Source organism: Sinohyriopsis cumingii, chromosome 8 (assembly GCF_028554795.1).
Source record: "Sinohyriopsis cumingii isolate HCF-2022 chromosome 8, ASM2855479v2, whole genome shotgun sequence".
Taxonomy (NCBI): Eukaryota; Metazoa; Mollusca; class Bivalvia; order Unionida; family Unionidae; genus Sinohyriopsis; species Sinohyriopsis cumingii.
The window spans coordinates 116,365,991-116,386,900 of record NC_142968.1 but is presented as its reverse complement, the minus strand read 5'-3'; the positions used below and the strand labels follow the sequence as shown (position 1 = coordinate 116,386,900).

The 20,910-nt window shown below is 35.8% G+C and overlaps 2 long non-coding RNA genes across 2 annotated transcripts; both read right to left on the bottom strand.

The window, feature by feature from the left end:
* Positions 1–1,166: 1,166 nt before the first annotated feature.
* On the bottom strand, positions 1,167–18,280 carry LOC149794461 (uncharacterized). Its single transcript, XR_016423070.1, has 3 exons — positions 18,228–18,280; positions 4,201–4,310; positions 1,167–1,226 (listed from the first exon to the last, which is right to left on the bottom strand). It is a non-coding gene; the product is annotated as an uncharacterized LOC149794461 (long non-coding RNA).
* On the bottom strand, positions 12,034–15,358 carry LOC149794462 (uncharacterized). Its single transcript, XR_016422631.1, has 3 exons — positions 15,116–15,358; positions 14,331–14,475; positions 12,034–12,560 (listed from the first exon to the last, which is right to left on the bottom strand). It is a non-coding gene; the product is annotated as an uncharacterized LOC149794462 (long non-coding RNA).
* Positions 18,281–20,910: the final 2,630 nt, after the last annotated feature.

Genomic DNA, 20,910 nt, shown 5'->3' with positions numbered 1-20,910 from the left:
ATGGAATGAACTTGAAACATACACATCCCCACTTGACCTACAATGCAAAGGAATGAACTTGAAACAACACATCCCCACTTGACCTACAATGCAATGGAATGAACTGGAAACATGCACATCCCCACTTGACCTACAATGCAATAGAATGAACTGGAAACATACACATCCCCACTTGACCTACAATGTAATAGAAAGAACTGGAAAACTTATCATTTCAACAGAACATTTTCCTAACTCATAAACAAGGTTAGGCGTCTTGTTTACAACTTACAATCATGGAAAAAAGTAAGTATGCAAAAACTCCATCCACAACCCTCGATCACAGACAAAAGTCAAGCACACAACCAAAATTACATATACATATACAGAACAAATAATAAAGATAAATAAATACATAAAAACACACAAATAAAACAATTAAAATATAGTAAACATTATTAAATGCAATGACATGGTCGCCAGATGGCAAAATGGCCCCAACATTGCTAAAGGTGCTGCAGGGCATCAAAACTGCACTTATGGACAGTTAAAAGGCATGGACCTAACTACTAATGCCCTATCTGCTTTAAACCTACCACTACACACAAGTTATATAGACTGCATTCTTGGGAAAAAAATACAAGATTTGTGTTTGTGGTATATCATCATAGAGTTCACATACACGGTTCTTTCACAGGGTGAAAGTTGTTAAATTTCACAAAAATGTGTTCCACTAATGGACACAGGCAAGGCATCTTGGTCAAGGAATACCCATCTCAAAATATGTACGAGTCAGATACACGTGTCCTACACACAATCGGTTATTTGTTCTATTTGAGGGATACCATTTTTCAATGATAGGTTTGGTACAGTTTGTCAAGTTTTATTCTACATACTTTGCTTGTCAAGTAAATATAAAACAGAATGAATTATAAAATATTTGAAGTCAATACATGGATTCTTCCAGTCAGATATGGGTAACAGTTTTATTACAAAACATCCATTGATAAAAATGATGAATTGTTTCTGTCCATGAATTATTTTCACATAAAAATTTTTTTATTGAAAAGTTCAGAAATTTTAAAAATGCAAGTAGAAAACAAGTAATTTTCATATTATATTAACATTTTCCCCATAATAACTGATGCAAAAAGAGAAAAGAAAAATTGTACAAAAATTTTCTAACATTAATGAAAAATACCTGAACATCTATACGTTGCCCTTTTGACCAGAATTCTCCTGTTACACTGAAATTATAAAAGAAAGTGAGATGAATAAAAATAAAAAAGTACGACCAAGAAATGTAAAGATTGCTATCTATCTTAGAGGATCTGTTTACTCTAGCAAGGTCTTCTCTGTAAGGTGGTTCATTTATCTATATTAATTTTCACTAAGGTACAACAAAATACCATGTACTGCTATTATCAACTGAGACATATAGAATCTATGTTGGGGTTTGAACCGAGACAAAGAAATCCCAGTCAAGGGTTTATATTATTTGTCTCCCCACGAGGCTTGCCTGAGTGAGGAGATGTACAATATAAACCTGCGACTGGGATTTACTTGTCTCGGTCCAAATCCCAACGTAGATTATTTTTCTCACCCAATATTTTCCTTTATTGTAAAAAGAATTCTTCACAGTCTTCACGTCCAATGTTTACATGCGGCACTTGAATATAAATATGTTAATGAGGGCTGTGGTGTGACCGTTATGTCCAAAGTACACAGTTTATACGTGTGAGCAAAGAAAAATAACAATATAAAACGTCGCATAGTAATGAGGTATTATCACATTTAATATATGGATGTTGTATGAAATTGACAATAATTAATATTTATTACAAGAAACTATTTTCATAAGTTCCAATTTTCAAAAGTTATATTGTAAATAATAAAATGATACTGGCTACTCAGCTCTACTGTAGTTATACCTAGTACAAGCTGTAACGAAGAGTAACATCTTGCTTTAGATTATTCATGGGTAATTAGAGATCTGTGTCACTATTGTATATAACTATTCTTTTCTTTGGAGGAGGTGAAACTGTGTGACATACATGTGATGTCCTTAATATTGATTCTAAAATTACCCCTGTGTATAATAGACCCTCCAAAAACGGACTCTAGCAGATAACCATGTGCTAAACTTTCAAGTTCACAGATTTTTTGAACAATTATTTTTCTGTCCTGGAAATATGGCAAGTGCTACAGTGAAATTTGCTTATGAATTAATGTGCTGATGGATAAATGATTCCTTCTGGCTGGTAAGTGCATTATTTGTCATTAAATATTGTAGGTATATTTTTTATTCAACCCGGGCACAATGGAGATGCTTAACAAAATTAGAATAAAACATGTTTTATATAACACTTTTCTGGCTGTTACCAAGTAGTTGTTAAGAGAGTTGGGAGGCTATGAAGTGTATAGGTCTATAGTCTATGTGCATGGAGCAGTGTTTCTGTTATAGTTCATTTCACACAGCATTGAGAATTTTACCCTATCTGTAGCACAGTCATTTTTCAGGTCAGCGTCATTAAATGTAGCTAACAGTATATAATTTGTTTCACAGGAAGTATTTAAAACTAGTTAGGCAGCTTTAGCTACATTTAATGACACTGGCCTGAAAATGTACTGAGCTAGGCCTGTATATACGATAAAATTGACCGTGCTGTGTACAACGAACAAGCATAATACCAAAAAGCTCGACATCATATGCGTTTGTCTTTGTCTCTCTCGAAATGTTTTTGTATGGTGTGTTCTCAAAGATGGATTTAACTTATATTACTATCTTTTTGTTATATAATTATTGCTGTTGTTGTTGTTTGATTTTAGTACAACTACATCAGGCACAGCAGAAGACAACAAGGGTTTCTTTTTTTAAAAGTAGTTATGAGCGTGTGGACACCTTGACTGAGACAACTGGTCTGAGATGACTAGACTGAGATAAGAAAAGTAAGGTTAGCAAAACAAGTAGATTTCTCTGTCACATGGGAGAGAAAACACACGTTTGAAAAGTAATAAAGTGTGATCTGGGATTGATGTAGAGAAGGTAAAATTATGTTGAACTGAAAGGTTTGTATCAGTACCAACATGGACATCACTTGATGTTGATATTGGTTTCTTTTTGTTAACAATGTCCACACTCTTGCAGTCACAGAAATATGTAAGAGCAAACATGCTGCAGGAGAATATAAAAAGCAAAATCTCCACGTGAAAATCAGGTTAGTTTTTCCTTGGCTCATAAGATCTAACAAACTGCACACATGGAGCCTGCAAAATCTACCCAATTTGCATACACTTCTAACAAGGTTCTCATGTGCAGCTTATGAGCAGCTCATGTGAATTGGTGAGATTTTTCTGTAAGGGAACTGCCATTAATTTGATAACAGGTAATACTGCCAATTTCTTGTGACAGTATAGAAAGCCTATCATTGTGTACCACTCATGCCCCTATGAAACCTCTCAGTGTTGCTGCTAATTGCTGACTATTATACATGCACTTCAACTCTCATGAAAATATACACAATTTTCAGTTTTTAACCTTTACAATGGTCTTAATTCACCCAGAAATCTTTTTGTTTTCATACTCTTTTAACATAGCGATAAAATCCATTTGCATTATAAGTGTACATTTTCATGATCACTCATCTTTCATATACAGCAGAGCTTGGTACATAGTGGGAAATGACTATAATGATGTTTGCTTTTAGAAAGCACACAAGTTGTCACTCTCATACATGTATGGTTACTTTTTTTCTGGTAAACAGATATAAATCCATTACAAATAATCTATGGAAAGATCTGTTTTCATTCACTTTTTAACATGTGAAGACAGTCAAATTTGCCTTTTTACTTCATAGCTGGCACACTCTGTTGTTGCTGGGCAAATTTGTTTTCTTGTCTTGTTTATTCCTGATACCAAATAATGAAATTTAATGTTTCAGAAACAATAGCAATCCAGTGGGATTATCCATATAATCAAGTACTAAATCTGATTTGTCTACGGAGTTTTCATGCACCATGAATCATATACCTCAGCCTTGCTCTATCCCTTTATGTTGGATTAGCATCTGATGGTGTGGGTAATGGGGAACTAGGTGATACTTATCCTTCATAGAATGGGTGTATTTCCTGCATGAAATAAATTTTAACTATCTAACTGGTTATGCTGGTGTCATTATTTGATTCAACAAGAAATCTGACACTATATGGTGACTGATGTACCTGGATGCACAGCTGGGCTGACAGGAGGTTGGTGAAAAGTGACCAGGTATGAAATATATCTCTCTTTACTATACGTCTGGTTTGGCTGATTCCTCCCAACATTGTTAAATCTGTGGAGGAGAAAAGTAACCAATTATGAAATGCATGCTCAATTCTAGAAAGTGTAATGATCAATTACAACAATAAAATGACAGAACAAATTATGGTGCAGCACTTTTACATCATTAGGTGTAAAGAGAAATAACGATCCAGTTTTATTTTAAACAAATCGTTTATTTTTCTATTAAGTAATGTCTATCAAACCAAGTAAAAATGTTTCAATCTCCCTGCTTCTGAATATATCAATCTATACATCACTCCCACCACACCCTTTATTGTCTGGATCAAAGACTGCAGTGGCTGGATCAACAAGTTTGTCACATGGAATGACTATGATCGTCATCTGGCAAAGTTAGAAACAGGTATATTTCTAAGTTGGTTAATGTCACTTGGATTGTATCTGGCCAATATCATCTGGCTGTATCTGGATAATGTCACCTGGCTGAATCTAGCTAATGTCACTTGGATTGTATCTGGCTAATGTCTCCTGGAATGTGACAGGCTAATGTCACCTGGGCTCTTCTGGCTAATGTCACTTGGACTGTATCTGGCTAATGTCACTTGGACTGTATCTGGCTAATGTCACTTGGACTGTATCTGGCTAATGTCACCTGGACTGTATCTGGCTAATGTCACCTGGCTGTATCTGGCTAATGTCACCTGGGCTGTATCTGCCTAATGTCACCTGGGACATATCTATCAAGTACTATTATCACCTGGACTGTATCTGGCTAATGTCACTTGGACTGTATCTGGCTAATGTCACTTGAACTGTATCTGGCTAATGTCACCTGGGACATATATATTAAGTACTATTATCACCTGGACTGTATCTGGCTAATGTCACTTGGACTGTATCTGGCTAATGTCACCTGGGCTGTATCTGGCTAATGTCACTTGGACTGTATCTGGCTAATGTCACTTGGACTGTATCTGGCTAATGCCACCTGGGCTGTAGCTGGCTAATGTCACCTGGGCTGTATCTGGCTAATGTCACCTGGGCTGTAGCTGGCTAATGTCAACTGGACTGTATCTGGCTAACGTCATGTGGCTGTATCTGCCTAATGTCACCTGGGAGATATCAAGTACTATTATCACCTGGACTTATCTGGCTAATGTCACCTGGAACATATTTTTTAAGTACTATTATCACCTGGACTGTATCTGGCTAATGTCACCTGGACTGTATCTGGCTAATGTCACCCAGACTTGCCAAACCAAAGGACACATTCACAGCAAAGTCAGCTGAAACTTTTCAGTAAGTTGAACCAATTTTCAGTAACTCAACATGTAAAAAATATTAGGTACTGTTCATTTCCATGTTTTAACTTGCACTATATAGTACTGCTGTGACAGGTAAATGGTGCTTTTGCACTTTCTAAGAAACCTCTGGTTAAACTACATTTAGAAGCATTTTCCTTCCTTCACTTTCATGACTCAGTATTGCTTCCAAGGTATCAAGTGACATAGATGATCTGGATTTTGAGTGTTTTTTTGCAACAAATGAAAACACCCTCTCACAACCTGCATTTGAATGAGGAACAATAATTTCATTCTTCATGATGCTGGACAAGAATTTGTATTTCAAATGGCCATTAGGATACTTGAGTTTATTAATGAGATCTCGTTGCTTGTCAACTCTTTCAGTGTTTAAGATCTCAGGATTCAATTTATCTACAGTCAAACCCGGTTATCTCGATTACGTCGGGGGTGTAAAAAAATCGTCGACATAACCGGGTCCCGAGATATCCGGGTTCATAAAAACCGGTAATTTTAAAAATGTCCTTGAGCATTACTCCTGTCTCTTGCTGGTGTTTACTGGAATCCCCTCCCACTGCATGTTACAATAAAATAAACAAAATGCTTAATTGATAATAAAATGAAATGAACTAACCTGGTGTTGTTATCATTTATTCCTTTTTTATCATCATAAGTAATTTATTAAAGAAAAAATATATCTATGAACTCCTTATATCACATGTAGCGTATGCATCCATTACTGTAGTGTGCATCATTTATGTCAGATAACACACGACGCATTTTTATAATTGATGTGAATATTGAAAAACAAATCATGTTTGGTTGTACTCAGAGGTTTGAATATGTTATCAGATTGAAAAATGGATCAAAGAAAATCACAAACGAGAGAGTGAGAGAGAAACATCCACCGATTGCTTTCAGGCACCCGCCATTCACGCATAACGCGGTGTTAGGTGCAAAATAACCAAGATTGTATTATATCCAGGTTAATATATGACAGTATCTCGCAGATAAAGATCAATAAATGTTTTTGAAAATACATGTACATGTACATTGACTGTGAGTGCAAATGAGGAAAAGCGATCCTATAAACCAACTCTGCTAGACGTCATCATGTATGCCCGTGCAGCTTGGAACAGTGTATCGCCGAAAACCATTCAAAACTGCTGGTTCCATTGTATTTTTCCGGAAATTTCTGATGAAGAATTTCACCAGCAGTGTTTAATTGCACAAGAAATTAAAGAGCCTCAATCAGAAATAGGTCTTGAAGCGATGGCTGATGAGATTGCGGACTCCATAGGCATTGCTCGGGATGAATTTTCTAATTATGTTCACGTGGATGATGATGCCAATGCCTATGGTGAACTTAATGATGAGGAAATAATCCAATCGGTGACAACGAAGCAGATACAATCATGCAAGCAAGATGAAGATGATGATGATGATGATCAGCCTATCACTATCCCAAGCTACAGTGAAATGGCTGAATGCATTAAAAAAATGAAATTGTTTGTGGCAAGTGTCGACGGTGCCGAGCATATGTATGAAAACGTAAGTGCTTTTGAATTGTTCGTTACAGATCAGCACCGGAGTAAACAAAAGCAGACTGATATTACTTCATATTTTCTACAAATCGATCGCTTTTGCTGACTATTTCTTGTACAATTTCTGTGAGATTGACGTTAAAAAGTTGCATTTCGTCGAATTAAGCGGGTCCACGTTACTTCGGACCGAAACTTATGCCCGACAAAATCGGGTTATCGACTTAACAGAGGTCGAGATAAGCGGGTAAAAAATAGCATAACAAAGAAGAATTTTTTCGGGACCGGACCAAAACGCTCGACATAAGCGGGTTGTCGAGATAACCGAGGTCGAGATAAGTGGGTTTGACTGTACTTGGTATTTCAAAAACTCTGCTTCTAGGTTGTCTTGCCACTTGATTTTCTTGGGTTTCATACACAAATTTTGATGGGAAAACGGCTGAAATCACTCATCATCTGTCTGACACATCTGCAACTGCACTGTGTTTCAGAAGTTTATATTTCAAGGGAAATCTCTTAAACATCTAACCACAGTAACATCCTTGGCTTGTAAAATTTATGTAGCCCTTACAAATCTGATCAGCAGTTGCTTGAACAATGCCCTTCCTTTCCTCTCTGGGATCCACCCAACTCTCCTAGGGAGCTATATATATATGGCTTATGGTTGGGGCTGTCAAAAACCATGGAAAAGTTCGCCCGGGTACCCGTTACGCCATTTAACGGGTAACCGGGTATCTGTTAGAACATGAAAGACATGTACAACCCTAGTTACCCAACTGTCAAATTCTCACAAACCTGGATTGTTGTAGGGTGACGAAATGAACGGACTATTTACATCATTTTGCACATTGTTTACCACATTTTATCCACTATTTTGCATTCTCTTTTTCGCATTTTACCAATTCACACTTTTGCGATTTCACATTCGCACTTTACCCACACCCAATGGGAGATGGCTGATAGTCTGTCGATGGAGATAATTTGTTTTCCTATTGTACTTCAAATTGTCTATTATAAATTGTGCTATAATATTTTGTGTGATTTGTCAATAATAATGAATTAATATTACAATGTCATTTTACTTATTAATAAACTTCCAACAACTTCCACAGCGTGTTTTGTTATTTATTACTCATGGTGAACGGCGGTGAAAGTCAACTTCCAGTATTATAAGCTGTGCAAATAGCAGCAGTGGATTAGTTGGCCCTGCCGCCCTCCCCCAAGTCGCAGTCAGCCACAGCTTGTTGGTTGTTCCCTGACTGATAAGTGATATGTTAACACACGTAGTCTACATATTAGTATTGTTTTAAACTGTGAAGCTGTTCGCACAGCCCAGCGTGCAGCAGCCATTTAGTAGTGGGCCGCTGATGCATAATGGGTGGTCCTACTCCTAAATATAGACTGGAGCTGCAACTCAGACCAGCGTAATGCTGATGATATATGATATTTTGATAGTGTTGTCGACAAATTGTTTTTGTGAAAGGGTACTCAACCAGTAATTTTCAATGCCTGGGTTTTTCACTACGGTCGGGTACCTGTTTACCTGTTGACAGCCCTATTTTTGGTAACATACCATCTGCATTCTGAACCATAACTTGGTATCATTAATGGAAATTTTTCTCTCAAGTGCATTTTTGTGAATACAGTACAACAGAAACTTATGATTTGAAATAATCAAGATTTACATCATGCCTTTGAGAACATGTCAAGTTTGCTAGTGAACAAGAGGTGGGTATGTTTGATTAAATGGCTTTATTAAAATGAAATTATTCATTAAAACTATGTACTATAGTTTCAAATGTGCACAAAATATCAGGCTCTGATTGCATAGGTTATCTTTATTTAATACATCATACTAAAACATAGCGCTTGTGATACAAAAAATAAGACAACATTGGACTCGATGTTTTGCACATTTTGGACACATTAAGATGTAACTTGGGGGCTTGAGAGTTGGTCAAACTAATTTTAATGATATAACACATACCTGTTGCAACTGTGCACCTTATCATACTGAGACAGAAATTTTCCTTGTTTAGATAATAAAAATGCTATCCTACTAAAACATGAAAAGTTCCAGAAGGTTCAGAACCTAAAGAACAACCCAGACTGTTGCCCGATGTGAAAGACCCATACAGTCATCATTTTTGAAAAACTATTTTGGAACATCAGAGTCGGGGAGAGTAGGGAATCTGGCAATAGCAACAAGTAAATATTACAACATTAAAATTAGTCATGCCACTCACCAACATCTTAATATCTGTAATGCATTATCTTTTGTTATTGCATAGCTGAATTTGCCAGTGTGCTGGAGGCTGAAGGTCAAAGCAAAAAGGCAAAAACAAGGATATGCTCACCCATATAGTAGGACTGTCCACTACTTTAAGCAGACATCTGCTGTGGATACTTTTATGCCCTGACTATGGCCCTAAAGAAAATATGCTGACAAACAAAAATGAAGGAGAAGATTAGAGTATGTCTGCCAAATGAAAGGTGAGCAAAAAATATTAATGGTAAGGTTCTCTTCAGAAGCTTCACCCATAAGTTAAGAGAGGAGATTTTGTCAAAGGCGCGACATGCAAGAGATTTCATCTGGTCATTAGAGTTAGATAGTGGTCTTTGCAGCTCAAAATACTTGATAAGTTAAGAAATATGAGGATCCAAACTAATGGCAAGTTCTTTGGAAAATTTGAGTATGTTGGATATGAATACCCTATTACCATTAACAGCAGACACAGAGCATTCTCTCTCTTCAAATATCAACAGAAACAAACTCAGCCACTGTGCTAACACAGAGATAGCTAGGATTAATGCATTTCCTACTACACCTATCACCAAAGATTCTTTGTCTGGCATCATAGACCTTGGATGCAAAGCACCTCCTGTCCAGAAAGATTCACTTAAACTTTGTCTTCAGATGAGGCAAGCAATAAGTTGGAGCATCTGTAGGCTGTTGTGCAGAACAGAGTCGTTGTGGTGTGATGGAACATTTCTCTGCGGTAAAGAATTTGGTTGGTCAGCAACAGGTTGAGAAGATCACTGAACCATGATCACAGGGAACAGGAGGCTATCAAAATGAGCTGAAAAGTGGAGACCATGTCTTCATGGAGAACTTGGGGAATCATCCTGAATGGTGGTAAAGTGTAGACAAACAAATGATCTAACTTCAGGATGAAGGCATCCACTGCTTGGAAAATGTAGGAGGGGGCTTGTTGCTTAGTCTTGTCACTGTGATGAGTCTCCCTCACAATCTGAACAGGGACTCTGCTACTGAATGGTTCAGAGACCATCCTGCAAGCTGGGTGCCACAAAATTTGCCTTAGTAGAGCTGGGTGCCACAAAATTTGTATACCACTATATTTCTAAACATACATCATTATATACCAAAGAACACCACTGCCACAATTATAACAGGTACCAGTACCTGGCACATTTTCTGTTTAAATTTTTATCTGTCAATAGCTGGAACAAATATTTTGCTCTGAGTTATGGGGAAATAACATAAATTATCCATATTATTATGGGAATAAAAATTAATTATCTTAAGATAAAATAAAATGGGCCTTGGTCTCTGAGCTTCAACCACCAGTCAATCTGTGATGTGATGTGATGTGATGTGATTTGGACTGTTTACGTAGCTTTAACAATTTTTCACTCATATCGCTACGATGTCTGCAATGTGGCAGTTTATAGTGATGTCTAGCACTGGGGCATCATGCCGCAGACATGCATGCAGTAGCATGATGTCTTCACATTATTCTGACACCAGGCAGACCAGTCCCAACACTAACCTCTTAACGCTGAGCGCCAAGTGAGGCAGCTGTAAGTGCCATTTTTGTAAGTCTTTGGTATGACTTGGACAGGGATCAAACCCACGACCTCCCACATCCGAGGCAGACGCTCTAACCACTAGGCCACTGGAGGGGTTCCATCAGTCAATCAGAAACAAGCTTTCAAACTAACACTATTTGTAATTGGTTGAAAAATGGGCTTTCAAAGTAACACTATTTGTAATTGATTGAAAGATATTCTCAATCTCAAGAGTTTAACAATTTCCAGTGTGTGTGTTTGTTCCATATCCTAACTAAAACAAACAGCATATAGATCCTGATCTGCAAACACAATTTACAGTTGCTGTACTGGATCTATGTACTGTTGGTTGCAGGTCCTAAAAGTAAAACAAACAGCATATAGACACTAATCTGATAGAAAAGTATGCTTTTGTTGTACTGGATCTATGTACTGTTGGTTGCAGGTCGCAGGTCCTAAAAGTAAAACAAACAGCATATAGACCCTGATCTGATAGCAACTTATGCTTTTACTGTACTGGATCTATGTACTGTTGGTTGCAGGTCCTAAAAGTAAAACAAACAGCATATACACCCTGATCTGATAGCAAATTATGCTTTTGCAGATGTGTGTCAATGTTCTGTCAAGTTCCAGATCCTAAGTCAAACAGACAGCATATAGACCCTGTTCTCTTTTACAGCATTATGCATTGGTAGATACAAGCCTATGCATTGGTGGATATGGGTCGATGCACTGGTAGATAAGAGTCTATGCATTAGTAGATATAAGTCTATGCATTAGTAGATATGAGTCTATGCATTAGCAGATACGAGTCTATGCACTGGTAGATATGAGTCTATGCATTAGTAGATATGAGTCTATGCATTAGTAGATGAGTCTATGCATTAGTAGATATGAGCTATGCATTCCCACACCAAAACTGCCTACCCTTCTGCACATGAGATTCTCACGTGAGATCTAACTCAGGTTAGTCTCATGTGCAATTTAACATGCAAATTAGGTAGAACTCACGTGAGCAAATAGATTCTAATAAGAAAATCACATGTGCAGGAATTGTTACGAGCAATATCTTGCTCACGTGAGCCACACCTCGCTCACATGAGCCACACCTCGCTCACGTGAGCAAGTTCTGCTCACGTGAGCCACACCTCGCTCATGTGAGCAAGATTTTGCTCACGTGAGCAGCATCTTGCTCACATGAGCAAAAACAACAAAAAACAACTATAGTATTTAGTTTTTATAGAATACAAGAATTAAACAGAGTAAGATCAATATTCAAATCTAGTAATCATAAGCATATAATTCGAGTTCAATTAGTGATCTTTTAATAAGGTAAGACAACTAGAATATGTATGTATGTATGAATGAATGTACCTGTTATATTTATACATCACATTTATTCTAAACACTTTAAGGTCATAATGAAAGATACTGCTGGAAATTTGCTTCACATGAAGACCATTCTTCACTGTTCCAGAAAATTCGAAGCAAACAAAACGTGTAATTGACATTCCTGCTTCTGAATTTCATTATTTGCCAGTCTGCAACAATATTTTCACTTGGAGATTGTTCTCTTTGAATCAATGCACTTCCTGTTGACCACTGAATTTAAGTTAGCAGGCTCAGTTTTGAACTGTTGAAAAATGAAACCTGAAATGGAAATGAAAATGTTGGTATAAGTTTTTTTTCTTCTGATCACAGCATTTGAGACATTATGTAAGGTTGATTTTTAAAGATTCATTTTACAAGGTAAAGGCAAAATACATAATTGTAGTTTGGATTAGATGGCACTTTATCACACTGTGAAAATAGGAGCCAACTGTTTTCCCAAGGACACACTTACGCAGCCAACCCAGTCTGAAAATTCATCCTTTGGACTATGAGTCAAATTGCTCTACCAACAGAATTACCATAGTTCAGTAGCAAACATATAAACTGCACTGTTGATGAGATATCTGCAAGCCATGTTGCATATTCCAAATTTGACTACTTCTGGATAAAGATGCCAATGTGTACCCGGGTATTCTCCCATAGATAATAATCTGGGTAATAAAACGAACAATTGGGTACCCGTTAAAAAAAAAGTGTTCACAGGGGCTCATATGGTTGCTTACAGTTTACTTGTCATACGTGTTCTGTATAATAATACAATCCTTTCTCAAGTGACCTATTTAAGAATCAACGCTGATACTTCAAGCCTGACCATCCTAACTTCATGCCTGTCCATGGTTCATGTGCCAATTTTCTCATGACTTAAAACACTCTTGTTTTCAGATCCTGGTGACATTATCTGGGTCAAATAAAATTAAGCACAATATGAATGTCTGGTTTAACTTGGCTACTGTAACATGCACTTCTTATACCACCATGTTAGGACAAAAAATGAATGAAATGGACAACTATACAGACTGAAATATAAAGATAAAAAAAGTTTGCTACTTAATAACAGTTTTGAAAAAATCAAATAAAAATTAATGCATTTGTAACTTCTGCATGAATTTTACATCAAACAGTTCCAAGAAAACAGACAGGTTCTTGAATGTGAAACCATTTGCCCTAGATTCATTCTATTATGATACTACACACATAGTAGTCCAGCTTAAATAGAAAATAAATGGCACCAGATATCATTTTTAAAAAAAGAAGAAAAAACAACAACAAAAATAACCCGGGATGTATCAATGCAACTGATGGATGTTATGTAACTGAAAAATGTTAGAGAAAAGAGATTTTGTTAAACTTAAAAACATGTTGCACTGGACCGTCATTATGGAATGAATCATGGCAGGTTGAGGATAATACAACAATCAACATTTATGGACTTTATGACAATTTGCAAAAGTTACTGTAGACATGTACACTATCGATATGACTGTTATGCACAAATAATTTATCAATTTCTTTTGTGTCTGTTCTCATCCATACTACTAATCCACATGAGTTCAGCTGATTTGTGACAAAAATTATAACTGCATATACATTTTTCATACAGTTTTCTGTAATAATGGCATGTAATTTATACTCATTGTGCTCAGATTATGATTTTTGCCACTTATATTAGTAATAATTATGCTTACAGCTCTTTTTGGGGTTGGAACATGTGAACCTACAACAAAGCAGTTCAGCTTCACATTTAATACAATTTCCTTTTGATTGTATACTCTGGTAACCAATCGTTAGGAATGATGGGTACACATTAGAAATTTCCAAAAAACTGACTTCTTGAACAGTCCTCTGGAAGATTTCTCCAAAACTTTTAGGATACATTTTTCCAAAATATGTACATTTGCAATATATAAAGAAATTCAAAATCTGGTTTCCAATTTTTATATTTAAAAAAAAAATGTATTGGGGGTCCAATTGTAGAATCTGAAATGCATATGTTATCATGTCAAAAGATTTGAAGCGTATTATACATACCCTTTACTGGAGTTGGAATTTCCTCTAGCATGGCAATGCAGTTTTGTCTGACTTCTTCCTGTTGCTGTCAGTGTTTTGCACTTCTTTCAAATGATTGCTAACTTTGTTGTGTTCATTAAATTTTGTGACCTTCATGAAATTTAATCTGTAAAAAGATAAAAATTAGTATAATTGATCTTTTTTTTAATCTATGCAGAACAGAAAGAATGCATTGAAATGAGAAAACGATTTGGTTGGCAAAAGAATCCTAGTCTATAAGTGTATATAAGCATTAAGAAAAGCTGTAATCCTTATCCAATTAAATCTCTTTTAAATTTAACAATCAAAATATTTGACAGACAGGGCAAATGTCTTTTAGGAATAAAATCATGAATTAAGCTACCGCATTTGGTTCTCAATCGTGTATGCTTATCTTGATCCACCCAATCAGCAATAAAATAATAAGAAGAACATTTATGTTTGTACATATTGTTTCAATCGGTAACGCAAGTGCTCATCACTGAGGCGCCCGCATTATTATTGGGGGTGGGGGTAAGAGCCAGACATGGTTGCACAGTTGAATTGTGGAAGGCTTAAATATTCGATGATAGTGTGGTGTAGATATCATTTTTAGAAACAGGAGGTTGAATTATTATCTTTAAGTAAAATCTGAAACAAACCCTTGGCTCAATTTTAAACGACCATGCGAATTTATGCTTATGCTTATAATGTCGATGATTCAGGCTATCCATTTTGATCATTCTATATGCGAAAATTGTAAAAATAAATGAGAAAAAGTAACTTACCTCTTTCTCGGCAAAGAACCAGTCTTTCATAATCCTTGAATTTTCCCTAACAGCACGTCGACGTCTTCAGTTTCGTACTGGACATTAACATCAGTACCGACGTGGACATCTTTAGGTGTTGGTGTTGGTTTCTATATTTTAATAATGTCCACACTCTTGCTGTCAGAATGTTTTAAGAGCAAACATGTTGCAGGAGAATATTAAATAACTTTCTTCATAAACAGCGTGGCCCTTTCTAAGAGAACATGGCCGCGCGTAAATTTCTGTCTGTTCGGTTTAAAAGTGCTATTCTACATGTACACTGTGGGTCAACATCCAGCATCTGTTGAGTTTATCTGAGGCGCTATAAAGGGTAAATTATTAGTAAACACGTTGTTGTACGCATAGGGGCTTGTATCATTGATTGCAATATAAAAGTCAGTCATACATTTAGTATAAAAATAATACTTTTATTATTTTATACTACTGTATGACTGACATTTAAATTGTAAGCAACGATGCGAGCCCTTCTAGTTTTACACTCCTTTGTACACATGTACGAGGGTATTTCTTAATGTTATATTTTATATATCAAATAAATGCTATTTTATTATCTGATCTTTCATAAAAACTGAGCTATACGTGAATTCATATCATTAATAAGTTAATTAATATAGACCAAGTTAATTTTGATGTTTTTACAGTAGCTTGTGCCGAGCCATGCCCCATAGGACACTTTAATGGTTCTAACAAGCCGATTCTTCCACCGTGTACTCTTATAACGTGGGTCACAGAAAAGTTAACGGAAACGTCAGTGATTTGTTTTGTGATTATTTCAATAGGAAATTTCTTTTATAAAATTTGAAATGACACGATCAGAACATTTAAAAGGCTGCAAATAAGCAAAATTTTCCATTGCCAAGAATATACACATGTAAAACAGTGCGAAACAGCTACACAAACAAACACGACTGGATTAGGCAGTTTGTTACGGATTTATTAAATTTTATGTACAGTACATGTTTTTTTTATAATGGTAATGTACATATGCATAGGAAACGGGGTTGGGGTGAAACCTCGATAATAATTTGTCTAATACGTAACCTGTTCGACTGTTCAGTTGGCGTTTGAATTTTGGCGGACACTAGACAAATGTTTAATGTTACCCCACGTATTTCTTTGATGCCAGACATTCAACGTCGGTGGACAATGTTTTATTAAACACATTAATATTATTAATCCTTTATGGTTTCTGTGTGGATTAAACATAGGCCGTTTAATAGAATATGGGGAGGAGGGCGTCAAGCGTATGTACGCAGGGGGGGGGTGCGTAAAAAAGTATGCATGCGGGGGGGGGGGGTCAAGCTTTGCCAGATTTTTGCGTACGTACTAAATGGACGTACTAAATGGATGACCCCTAAGCCGAATTACACAATTCAGTAAGTATAGGATTGTATTGACTATTTGTGCAAATGTTAGGCATGGAAGAAAACGACGTAGTTTATGTAATTCTCCAATTTTTCTGGAAAATGACTTGAGAGTTTATTAGGCCAAAAGGACTGTGCATCAGTGTTTATTTTTTTTCCAGATATGTGGCTATGTATTTGTTTTACAATTTTATAGTGGGGTTTTAGAAGTTTATGAATAAAGGAGTTGCATCATATGTTTATGGAACATAGGATTCATTTTAGGGCAAAAGTTTTATTTCCTTTTTATATTTGTAAACTGTGTATTTTGGGGAGAGAAACATTTCACCTTTTTACGGATTACTTTATTAAACATTAACCACGATCAGTATGCAAGTTATTGACTCTATTCTTTGACAGCTGTTAAAGTTTAATGGGTAGTCTGGTTATACGAGACCTTAATTCTGAATTGTTTCATTTTATGAACAGTGAAATGAACCTTAATATGTTCAAATACAAGGAGCCTGTTGGGTCAAAATAAGATTAAAACTCACTGTGAGAAAATAAGTTGAAAATGTTTTAAAATTTAAAAAATACAACAAAGCAACATGAACAAGTGCAAAATAGAAATGATGTCTATTTGACAATAATGGAGATGGTTGACATTCAACATTTACACAAAATATTTAAGTCCAAATTGCTCATGTGATAACTCACATGAGAAAATCCAACTTTGAATAAATTTGAAATAAGTGTTTAATCAGAATCAAAGTCCAAGCTTCTCACATGATAACTCACGTGAGAAATTAGAACTCTGCCTTATTTTCAAACATGGTTGTATGTAATGGAGAAAGAAAATTTTCTAAGTTCTACTTTCTCATGTGAAAATTTAGATTCTCACGTGAGCAAAATCTGCTCACGTGAGAATCAGGTTAGTTTTTCCTTGGCTCACAAGATCTAACAAACTGCACACATGAGCCTGCAAAATCTACCCAATTTGCATACATTTCTAACAAGGTTCTCATGTGCAGCTTATGAGCAGCTCATGTAAACTGGTGAGATTTTTCTGTACGGGTTAGTAGATGAGCTAGGAACTATGCATTGGTATATAAGAGAATGCATTGGCAGATATGAGAATGCATTGGTAGATGAGTATATACATTGGTAGGTATGAGTCTATGCATTAGTAGCTATGAGCTATGCACTGGTAGATATGAGCTACACATTGGTAGATATGAGCTATGCATTGGTAGAATTCAGTCTTTACATTGGTAGATATGAGTCTATGCACTTGTAAATATGAGTACGAGTCTTTGCATTAATAGATATGAGAATGCATTGGTAGATTTTCCTCTATACATTGGTAGATGAGTCTATGCATTGGTCAGTATGAGCATACATTGGTAGATGAGTCTATGCATTGGTCAATATGAGCATACATTGGTAGATATGAGTCTATACATTGGTAGATACAAGTATGCATTGGTAGATACGAGTCTATACATTGGTAGATACAAGTATGCATTAGTCGATATGAGTCTATGCATTAGTAGATACGAGTTTATGTATTGGCATATGAGTCTATGCATTAGTAGATACGAGTCTATGCAGTTATACATGTAAAAATTAGTCTATGCACTGGTAGATATGAGTCTATGCATTGATACATGTAAATACGAGTCTATATTGTTGGTCCCTCATATGATACACAAGGAAATTTTTTTTACCATTTATTTCCTCATCCAACATCAGCATTTTTTCTAAATGAATGCTTCCTCTCACATCCAAATCTGTACTGCTGCCAGCACGGGTTATTCTCTGTGCACTCGGAGAAATAAAGGAACAGAATGCAGTAGTAGACATCCTTGGAAAGAATCTTCAAGTACATGAAGTTATGCTGAAAATAAAATAAAGAAATAAACCATTAGGTAACAAGCTTAGTATGTCTGGTGGGGAATCATGATTTTTTTTAACAATCTTACTGTTACAAATAGTTTTATTGGTTTTAGCAGCACTTTGACATATCAGCTACATCATGCTGAGAAAATGGAAGCTAAGTGTCTTTTCCATGGATACAGAAGCACCCATGACCTTGGATTACAAACCTAACTGACCCCCACCCTGTTAACCTGGTACAAAAGAAACATGTGCTTTAATAATAACTTGAAATAAAAACAAACTCATATTAATTAGATTCTTTCTGATACACAAAGTTTTGTTAGGTCACCAAAAACTTAAATAGTGAATAACTATAAATATCACAATGAAAGAAACTGTGTTTTGGATTATCCCTGGTCCCTTACCAGTTTCATTATCTTTGTAACTCATCAGAGGGAATATTTCTTGTTGATTCATCATTTCAACTTTTCAACGTGTCTTGATGGTTTGAAGTTTAGACAAAATTTAACCCACTGAAAGATTGCATTAATTCCAATTTTTATGTTTGCTTGCCCACTAAAAACATACATTAATTTCAACTTTGATGTTTGCTTGCCAACTTTAAACATACATTAATTTCAAATTGTATTCTTTTCCTTAATTTGAATTATCATTTTAGAACTGCTTTTGAAAATGGAACTCTGATGGATATTCAACAAAGTTCGCAGATCAGACTTTTCATTACCTCTTTAAGTAGCTGGCTCAAAACACTGAAAGTACAAGGCAAGCAAATCAACATCGCAAGAAATGTTAACGTGTTGTAAAAATAGATTGTTGAGCTGATAATAATTGACAGTTAATTAATCCAGCAGCCTGCTGACATAAGTCAGGTTGATCCCTCATGGGGTAATGACATTCAAAATGTCCTTGTCTCTTTCCTAAACAAACTGAATAACTCTGACTCTCTGAAAGAGGCAGAAGTAATCAAACTGATACTTTCTAAAAGATGCATAAAGAACAGAATCTTAACAAATGACAGGTATAGAAAACAACACGATCTTTCAAGAATCAACGAAATACTTGTACTGTTAATTTTTAATATTTTTTCTACAACTTTGCAATGAAAAACTAAAAAATCTTTGATTTCAACAGCTTGAAACTATTGATTACGTTGTTGGTAGTAATGACACTTTATCTAGTCATTGTAATGTCGGGGCCTCGAGTGGCCAAATGGTCTAAAGTGCTCTCCATTACGGATCACTACCATCTCACCTCGGTCTGCGTGGGTTCGAGTCTCGGATTCGGCCAATGTGGGTATGTGAGAAAGCTTGCCAGCAGCTTCTTGTGAGTCAGTGGTTCTTCCTAGGGTTTTACCGCGTTCTTCCTCCACCAATAAAACTGACCGCCATGTATAGCCTATCGTGTGCTGAAAAATGGCATTAAACCCTACAACAACAACAACAACAACATTGTGATGTCAATAAAATTAGGATGACATAATGACAAATACTAGCTTGTTGGCAGTATAAAAAGACCATTATTTTGGCAAGAGAGGTATTAATTCAGGCAAGAACTTAGCTTGCAAACAATTACAGAAATCAATTTGAAAATTAAATAGAGCCAATTCATTTCAGACATGCAAGAGGATTTTGTACAACACTCTCACTCTCCTACAAATCAATCATTCTTCTGATATCTGGTGTCATTTTATCAAAGGTGTTTTTATAGACTTAAAAACTACAAAATCTGAATATGTTCATACCTGTAAACTGTCATTATCTCAGTCAGTCATTTTAATGGATGTCATTAACATGCCAACTTATTACCACTCAGTCTTTACCACACTGATAGTCATTACTACTCACAATCATTACCAGTCATTATACTTAGTCATTACCATGCTGTCATTATACTTAGTTATTACCAGTCATTTGACTTACTGTCATTACCCCTCAGTCATTACCAGTCATTATACTTACTGTCATTACCACTCAGTCAATTGACTTACTGTTACTACCAGTCATTATACTTAGTCATTACCACTCAGTCATTATACTTAGTAATTACCACTCAGTCATTATACTTACACAATCATTGCAACACTCAATTATATTTATTCATTACCAAACTCAATCATTACCACTTAGTCATTATACTTACACTGTCATTACCATTTAGTCATTGCCATACCCAGTCATTATACTTACTCTACCATTACCACACTCAGTCATTATACTGTCATTATCACTCAGTCATTATACTTACACTGTCATTACCATTCAGTCATTGCCATACCCAGTCATTATACTCTACCATTACCACATTCAGTCATTATACTGTCATTACCACTCAGTCATTATACTTACACTGTCATTACCATTCAGTCATTGCCATACCCAGTCATTATACTCTACCATTACCACATTCAGTCATTATACTGTCATTACCACTCAGTCATTATACTTACATTGTCATTACCACACTTGGTCATTATATTTACACTATCATTACCACATTCAGTCATTATACTTA